The sequence below is a fragment of the Sander lucioperca genome, chromosome 22 (genome assembly GCF_008315115.2).
Source record: "Sander lucioperca isolate FBNREF2018 chromosome 22, SLUC_FBN_1.2, whole genome shotgun sequence".
Lineage (NCBI taxonomy): Eukaryota > Metazoa > Chordata > Actinopteri > Perciformes > Percidae > Sander > Sander lucioperca.
The window spans coordinates 28761214-28768862 of record NC_050194.1 but is presented as its reverse complement, the minus strand read 5'-3'; the positions used below and the strand labels follow the sequence as shown (position 1 = coordinate 28768862).

Genomic DNA, 7649 nt, shown 5'->3' with positions numbered 1-7649 from the left:
AAGATTATGATTACTTACGCTGTAATAAAAGATTTTATCACCCTTAATCCCAACTCAAGGTCCACTCACCAGCTTTTTCCAGAGATTTCGGCAGTGTCACACATTTTACATCAGTTGTGATGGTGATTGACCTGTTGACATGGAAGCTTAGTAGCTGTTATGATTTCACCCTTAGCCATCCAATGCTTCTACTAAAACAAAGGAGCGTTATGACGACTGAAATTATAAGCACAAATTCCTAATGGATCAGGCTTCATATGGCTGATACAGCCATTCACAAATTCCTGGATCAGGCCCACTCCCGATCCTGTGGATTGGATTCCATTCTCCTGCACAAATGGGGTTCATCAGCAGATGGAGTTTGCTCATTTGTCATGGAGTTGTCGATGTACAACATCAGTAGCTGTTCTGATTTCATCAGTTGCCCTGTGGATTGGGATTGGGTCCTCAGGATTCCACAGGATTTGGGCCGGTACCACTGGTTTTGAAAAATTATATATGATAAAAATTGATTTTAGGTTTTCTGTGAACTTAAAAAAATCAGCGATAAAGAGTTTGGTGTGCGTTTTGGTTAAGATGAGGTGTACTCTACTGCAGTAACCGTTGGACATGTTAGCACGATTAAACTTCATTCTGCTACTTATTCGCATCCTGGGCATCCACTGCCCTAAACTGGATTTGGACCATTTAAGTTTACAGTACACTTTTAAATTACAAACAAACCAGGGCTGGGAAACAGAAGTCTGAAGAAGAAGTTTTTTTTGTTGGTCTCCATTGAAACCAACAACTGAACATTTCAGAATGGCCTCTGGAAGTGTGTGAGCATTGGCTAAAACTAGAAGTCTGGTGAATGTTGAGGTTTAAGTCGGGTCGTCCTTTTGTTTTTGTTTAAATCCCTGTCTACAGGTATCTAACTCAGGTAAATTTACTGTAAGGAAAAAAAAAAGACTTAATATTGCTACTATTACCCTGTCAGCAAGATGATCCTCATGCTGTCTGGTTGTTTAGTTCTAAACGATTGTTTTATTGAGTCTTATGCAATGTTTAGTTTATCTCATGATTGTCCTTATCTCATTAATGTTGACCTTCGAGTCATGTTCCTTGCGTGTTGTATTATCTTTTACCATGGCTGTTGTAATCGTTGTACATGTTCGGGCCCCCGTTCTGAGAGCCTGTGCTCTCTGCTGTGTTTATTCCAGTTATTTGGTGTCCCCTCTCTTTCTGCTCTTATATTGCTGATATCATACATTGTGCTCACAATTCTATTTATGTTTTAAAACCTACTTATATCAAAAGGTAACATTGCTAATGGTTTAGATGTCAGTGCCATGGGCTAGTATTAACCATGAGCTATTCTATGATTTAGTTATTGATGATAAGTTATTATAATGTAATTCATTGAGTTATGGGCCACAATAGTGAAATCAACCATTTCCCTTCCCAAATTCTGGAAAGATGATTGTTTGGAAGTGTTTTTTTTGTGGGGTGTAACACTGTATGACACATGATGTGTTGTGATTGGTTATCATATTACCAAGCATGATAAAACCTCCCTAAGGATTTTAAGATTGTAGTAAAAAGATATTTGAAACATGCTGCTTAAATGCGAGTCGACTGACAGACTCACCAGAGAGGGACAGGATGCTAAAGAGAGGAAGACTCACCAGAGAGGGACAGGATGCTAAAGAGAGGAAGACTCACCAGAGAGGGACAGGATGCTAAAGAGAGGAAGACTCACCAGAGAGGGACAGGATGCTAAAGAGAGGAAGACTCACCAGAGAGGGACAGGATGCTAAAGAGAGGAAGACTGACCAGAGAGGGACAGGATGCTAAAGAGAGGAAGACTGACCAGAGAGGGACAGGATGCTAAAGAGAGGAAGACTGACCAGAGAGGGACAGGATGCTAAAGAGAGGAAGACTGACCAGAGAGGGACAGGATGCTAAAGAGAGGAAGACTCACCAGAGAGGGACAGGATGCTAAAGAGAGGAAGACTCACCAGAGAGGGACAGGATGCTAAAGAGAGGAAGACAGCAAGCGAATGGTTTCATGTTTTTTTTCTGTTTTGTTTCGGCTTGGCGCAAATGGGCAGAAATGTCAGAGTACTGGTTGCTAGCAAAACAGAAGTCGGCAGGTCCTTTTTACACTTATCTCAGCTTGAGACAGTACAACTGATTATTTTCAGCTTTTGGGGGTTTGTCATATTTGGTAGGGTTGACTAATGTGGGTTTTTAGGCTGATCCACAGACTGATGCTGTAGCTATTCTGAATACATTTGATGAAGGTTTAGTGAAACTGTATTAAGACCAAAGCTTTCCATTGAAACCAATGATTGATTAATCTGTGATGAACTCACAAAGGCCCATAGCAGCCTTGGTTGCTACAATATTTTTTGTATTTTCTTGAGATAACGTCATCTTTTCTTGCAATCATGACTTCATTATCTCCTTTACTCCAGGCAACACAAAAAAATGGCCTTCATTAGCAGATTTGGTTATGCATATAAAGTATGCAAGCCAGTCTCCCTGAGCAAAGCAGAAGTACCATTTAGTAGTCATTTTATGGATTTCAAGTCAGTTCACTAACTTATTTCATACCAGGCAGGGGAATTTAAAGGGGCTGTACTCGACATTCAGAACATGTAATAGTAAGCAGTAAACAAATGTTTGCTATGTAAAGATATAGTGGAGTAAAGGCGTTCTGAGCAGAGAATGAATCCACACTCCCTCTCTGTGTTGTAATCCAACTTTCTCTGCTCTTTGATTTTATAGGCGGTCCGGCGGGAAAAAAACGTTGGTTCACAAAATGTGAGATTGAATTCACAGCCCGCTGTTTTTTTTCTCCACTATTTCGAGTACAGCCCCCTTTAAAGCTTTAGTGCATAACTTTTTGATATTAATAAACGTCTGTTACATTCAAGCCATTGCCAGATGAGTTGCTACAAAGCTAATTAAGAATATCAGCTCCACACAACTCTCTCTGGATTTCTCAGTGTGACTATGTTCAGAAGATTGTGGCGTCCGGTGACTTTCCCGCGCAGAAACTCAAGTGAAGATAATGACCTCTTCTGAAGAGTCCATCATGTTTTTTTAATCCTCCGTGTCCTCCTTGGCTACTAGCAACTGTGTGGAGGAGGGGGGGGGGGGCCGTGGGGCATGTGGACGCGCCGACAGTGTTGTTGTCATTACTTAGAATTCCTCATGGGGGAGACAGAAACTACGCACTATAGCTTTAAAGAGTCCATATACAGTATATTTGGTAATATGCAGCTCTAAAACATAATAGAAACTGAAAGTTCGACTGCATCTTTTATAGCAAGTGTTACAGATGGACACCACTAAAGACGTTAAATAACTTTAGAACCTCACCTGATCTGCAGTCTGTCCTATACATTAATCTAACCCTACTTTCCAATGTGATGACAGCAAATAAACTGTTGTATCACACCCTAGGGCAAGACTTTTTATTGATTTCATTATTTACCTTCTGAGAATCAACCGTGTGTTTTTAAGATCATTTGCTGTAAATTGTTTTCACTTCATCATCCTTCAGTGCTCAGCAGTTGTTTTGTGTGTGTCTGCTCTCTACACTGACATTGGAGCTGTCCCTGCTCCAGTAAGGCACAACCCCACTTTGATTTGAACTAATAATATGCACAGGTCTCTTCTGTTTATGTAGCTTGTAATATATGAATATAATGAACAATATGAAAATCCTGATCTTTTGTAAATGAACTTGATTAAATTGTATTATTATTTTTAATCTGAAACAAAACAGACTGCTAACTACTAGATTATAATATTTTCTCTGATGTTTTTCATAAAATTGATCATTTGTTTGAAGTAATCAACGTGAAGGAGTCTTTTAAAGGATGTTTACAGGAGTTAGAGAATTGATGTTTTATCACTGCCTTATTTTCTGTTGATGTCTCCTCATCGTCTCTGTGTTTTGAATATTGATTATTGATCATTTGGGCAGCTTTGTGAATCTCCTCTGTGTTTCTAGCCTGTTGTGTCACGGCTAACTAACAAAAACCATATCATGCATTTGTGTACAGGGCATTGTTAATGGAACTGGTTTAATGACTGACTCATAGTGATGAAACCTTTGACTTTATCTCCATTAATATCAGTGTAAACATCAGAAAATCAGCCAACGTTACTGAGATATTGTATTTCAGTGTAGGTGGGCAGATATCCCATCAGCACATCCACTATGTTCCTCACATTATACTTAATATTTAGGACCACAGAAGGGTTTTTATTACATATACGGTAATTCCTTCTTTACATTACAGCTGAAGCAGAACATAGTGTGTTATATTGCTGAATATGTTTTTTCCATTGTATCTGCCTTTTACTGTATTACAGTTGTGTTTAAATGCAGACTGATTTGGAAAAAGTCTGGATCACTGAATTACCACACGACAGTCACATTACCAAAATAAAAGCAGACAAGCTGTTACTGTGGAGCCCGGAGTGTGCCATCGGTAGAATGAAAGGCTTTTACAGTGTATGTAATAATTATTGTTCTATCAGTTGGTCAAATTATCAATTAAAAATGTATTACAAACCAATTAATTTAAATGATTCTGAATTATTTGACCTTATTCTGTCTTTAAATGTAATATTTGTTGGATTTTAAAATGGAATTGCAACATTTATTTTAAAGGGCTTTTACATTTTACATGTGTTAAGCCATTTATTTATTTGTCTGCCTATCATATTCATGCTGACATCCATTGATAGTTTTCAATGAATTTTTTCGCCAATTGAAATGAAACTTACTGAGCAGCAGAAAGAGCTCTGATTGGCCCATTATGTGTTGGCAGGAATCGGACCAATCAGAGCTCCCGCTTAGTTGCTTAGTGGCTCATTTTACAATACAGTGATGAAATGAAAACTCAGTGTTACAGCAGGAAACAAATGCATTGTGGAATAAACAATTTTTTTTTTTCTTTCTCAAAACAGAAAAAAAAATCAACATTTTAAAATGTTATTTTGTAATTCCATTTTACATTCATCATTTGGAGACAGAATAAGGACATTGTATTATAAATTGGCAATGTATAGTTTTTGGAAAGGGTACATTAATTAATTAGTGATTATAATTAAACACTGCAAAGGTCTATCATTGTCTCAGTGGCACAGTCCAGGCTCACTGGACCTTCTTCACAGCAGACATGTTGACTTGTCATAGTAGGAAAAGCACAGCTGAGATTGATCACCTTAACGATGGCTCAGTTCCATCTAGTGTCCCAGCAAGATATTTCAGTGAGTCAGCATGAACATTACCAGGACCTCTCCTAAGTGGAATACAGCCATCATTACTGGTCTGAACACACCTGTGCTGTTCCTACTCTGACATGTCAACATGTCTGCTGTGAAAAAGGTCCATCCATCTAAAGGACTGTTTCAGTCTGCACTTGATTTTCATACCACAGCGAAGTGAACAGATACCAATGGCTGCCTGGAAGGTAGAAGAGGACAAAATAATGATACAAAGTATATGCAATTTGTATTAAATTGGTTAAAAAAATGCATAAATACTAATATGGTCATTTATACCCTTATTAACATCTGTACGTATTAGGGATCGACCCATACTGGTTTTTCAAGGCCGATACCGATTATTAGTCGTTAATGAAACTGATAACCGATATTTGGAACCAATATGCATTTACAGTGAAAATTAAAATCTTTAAGTCAAAATTAAGATTTTGGAATGTTACAAACTCCAACACAAAACTTTGTTTAAATGATTTAAGCAATTATTTAATAAATGAGAAACTTTCACCATAATCCCTAGTAACAGAGTCAGAAACACTCTGATATGATTGTTTATTAAGAAGTGAGGGTTTGGTATGGGTTTAACATCTATTGATTCTCCAAACAGTGTATCTAAACCTAAATAAAGAAGTTGATTTTAGAAGTTTATTTTGGGCGCCTGGGTAGCTCAGTTGGTAGAGCGCGCGCCCATATATAGAGGTTCACTCCTCGACGCAGCGGCTGAGGGTTCGACTCTGACCCGTGGCCCTTTGCTGCATGTCATTCCCCTCTCCTTTCATGTCTTCAGCTGTCCTATAAAAAAGGCCTGAAATTCCCAAAAAATGATCTTATCTCTATACAGACATATACAACATGAGTATGCAGTATCAGTGCAGATGTGTTCTGACTTTTCACCACTGATGATTAGGATGTAAAGTGTGAGACTGATTAGATGAGAGGTCAGAGTGGAGCTGTTAGGGCTGACTGCACGCTGCTCTCTCCGCTCTACTCGTCTGTTTACATGTGAACTGCTAGTTAAAGGTCTCTTACTCCTGGTTGTTGGTACTGGGCCAAACTTATTTTTCCTCTTTTGCTTTTATTTGTCTCTCATGCACTGCAGACAATGGAATAGCCAATTCATGGCATCTGTTTTACAAATGTTTTTCTCATGTAAACAAAATCTCTAACAGTAGGGTCGGGCATCGTTTGGATTTGAACAATTCTGATTCCAATTCTAATTCTTCCTTTTGATTCTGGTTCTTATCGATTCTTGATTCTGATTCTTTGAAGGGTGGAGTTGAAACGGGTCACATGCTTAATTCACAGATAAGAGGAACATTTTACCAGGCTTTTTCAACGTAAAATAAAGGCACACTTTAGAGCACCGCTTACTGTGCTCCATCGCTGCAACACCACAGGCGCCTGGAAGATCGCTGGCTGCTACGGAAACCAAAACTTACGCGTGTGAAATTTGGAACTGATGATCCGATTCAAAACGATTCCAAGAAAAGAACCGGTTCTCGATGCCCCATCCTACTAACCAGTTTCTCTCCATTAAAGGACCCTAAAGGTGGTTTGACGTGTTTTAAAACCATGAGCCACAAATCATGTGTACTGTACATTAGTGCCAGCCATTTTCAAAGCATACTGTTCACAGTACTGTAAAATCTCATAACCACTTATATTAAATAATCTCTTCTTTTGGCATGATTCCTGTTATGAGATCCATCAGCCAGTATCAGATCAGTTCAACCTAAGTACAGTAATGTAGTTTATGTAACTTGAAATGATGAGTGGACTAAATGTCCCACTGATTCACTTAATTTGTCACATTTATTATCAATTGTTTTAGAAACATTGCTAACTTACTTTTGTTATACTTCCTGAATTGTATTTGCTTTAAAAATCCCCCAGAAAGTAGTTTTTTTAATCATTTGGAGGAAGTTACATGATGGAGGCTGCTGTGCCAAATGAAATCAAGCTCAGTTAGAAGCTGCATATTCCAAACCAGATAGAGTAAATTAACTGAGGTGAATATTCAAAGCTGTGACAATAAATGATTTCAAAAACAACAAAAAAAGCTATAGATTACTCTAATTTGGAGGAACTCAACGAGAGAAACCCTGAGAGTCTTATCTTGAGTATCTTAGAACTTACAGAACTTTGTTACCTTGAAAGAAGTGACTGTCCCATCACTTTTTCATTTGTTTTAGATTGATATCTTTACTTCATTTCAGTACATTTTAAAAATCATTACAGAGACTTGCTGCAGATACTTTCGGTAAATATTTTGTCCCTTTTACGTTTCATCAGTTAACTTTTGTAGGTGCAGCAACTTTAAAGTGACTGCTGGTGAGTGTTGATAGCACACGGCCACGGCATGA

At 38.2% G+C, this 7649-nt stretch overlaps 1 protein-coding gene across 2 annotated transcripts in view; it reads left to right on the top strand.

The window, feature by feature from the left end:
* Nucleotides 1-2012, top strand: part of ipmkb (inositol polyphosphate multikinase b) — a 28038-nt gene extending 26026 nt beyond the window's left edge. For both annotated transcript variants that reach the window (XM_031323949.2, XM_031323948.2), the window contains exon 6: nucleotides 1-2012. This exon is cut by the window's left edge and continues 1646 nt beyond it. The gene's annotated coding sequence lies outside the window, so the exon portion shown is untranslated.
* The last annotated feature ends 5637 nt before the right edge of the window (nucleotides 2013-7649 follow it).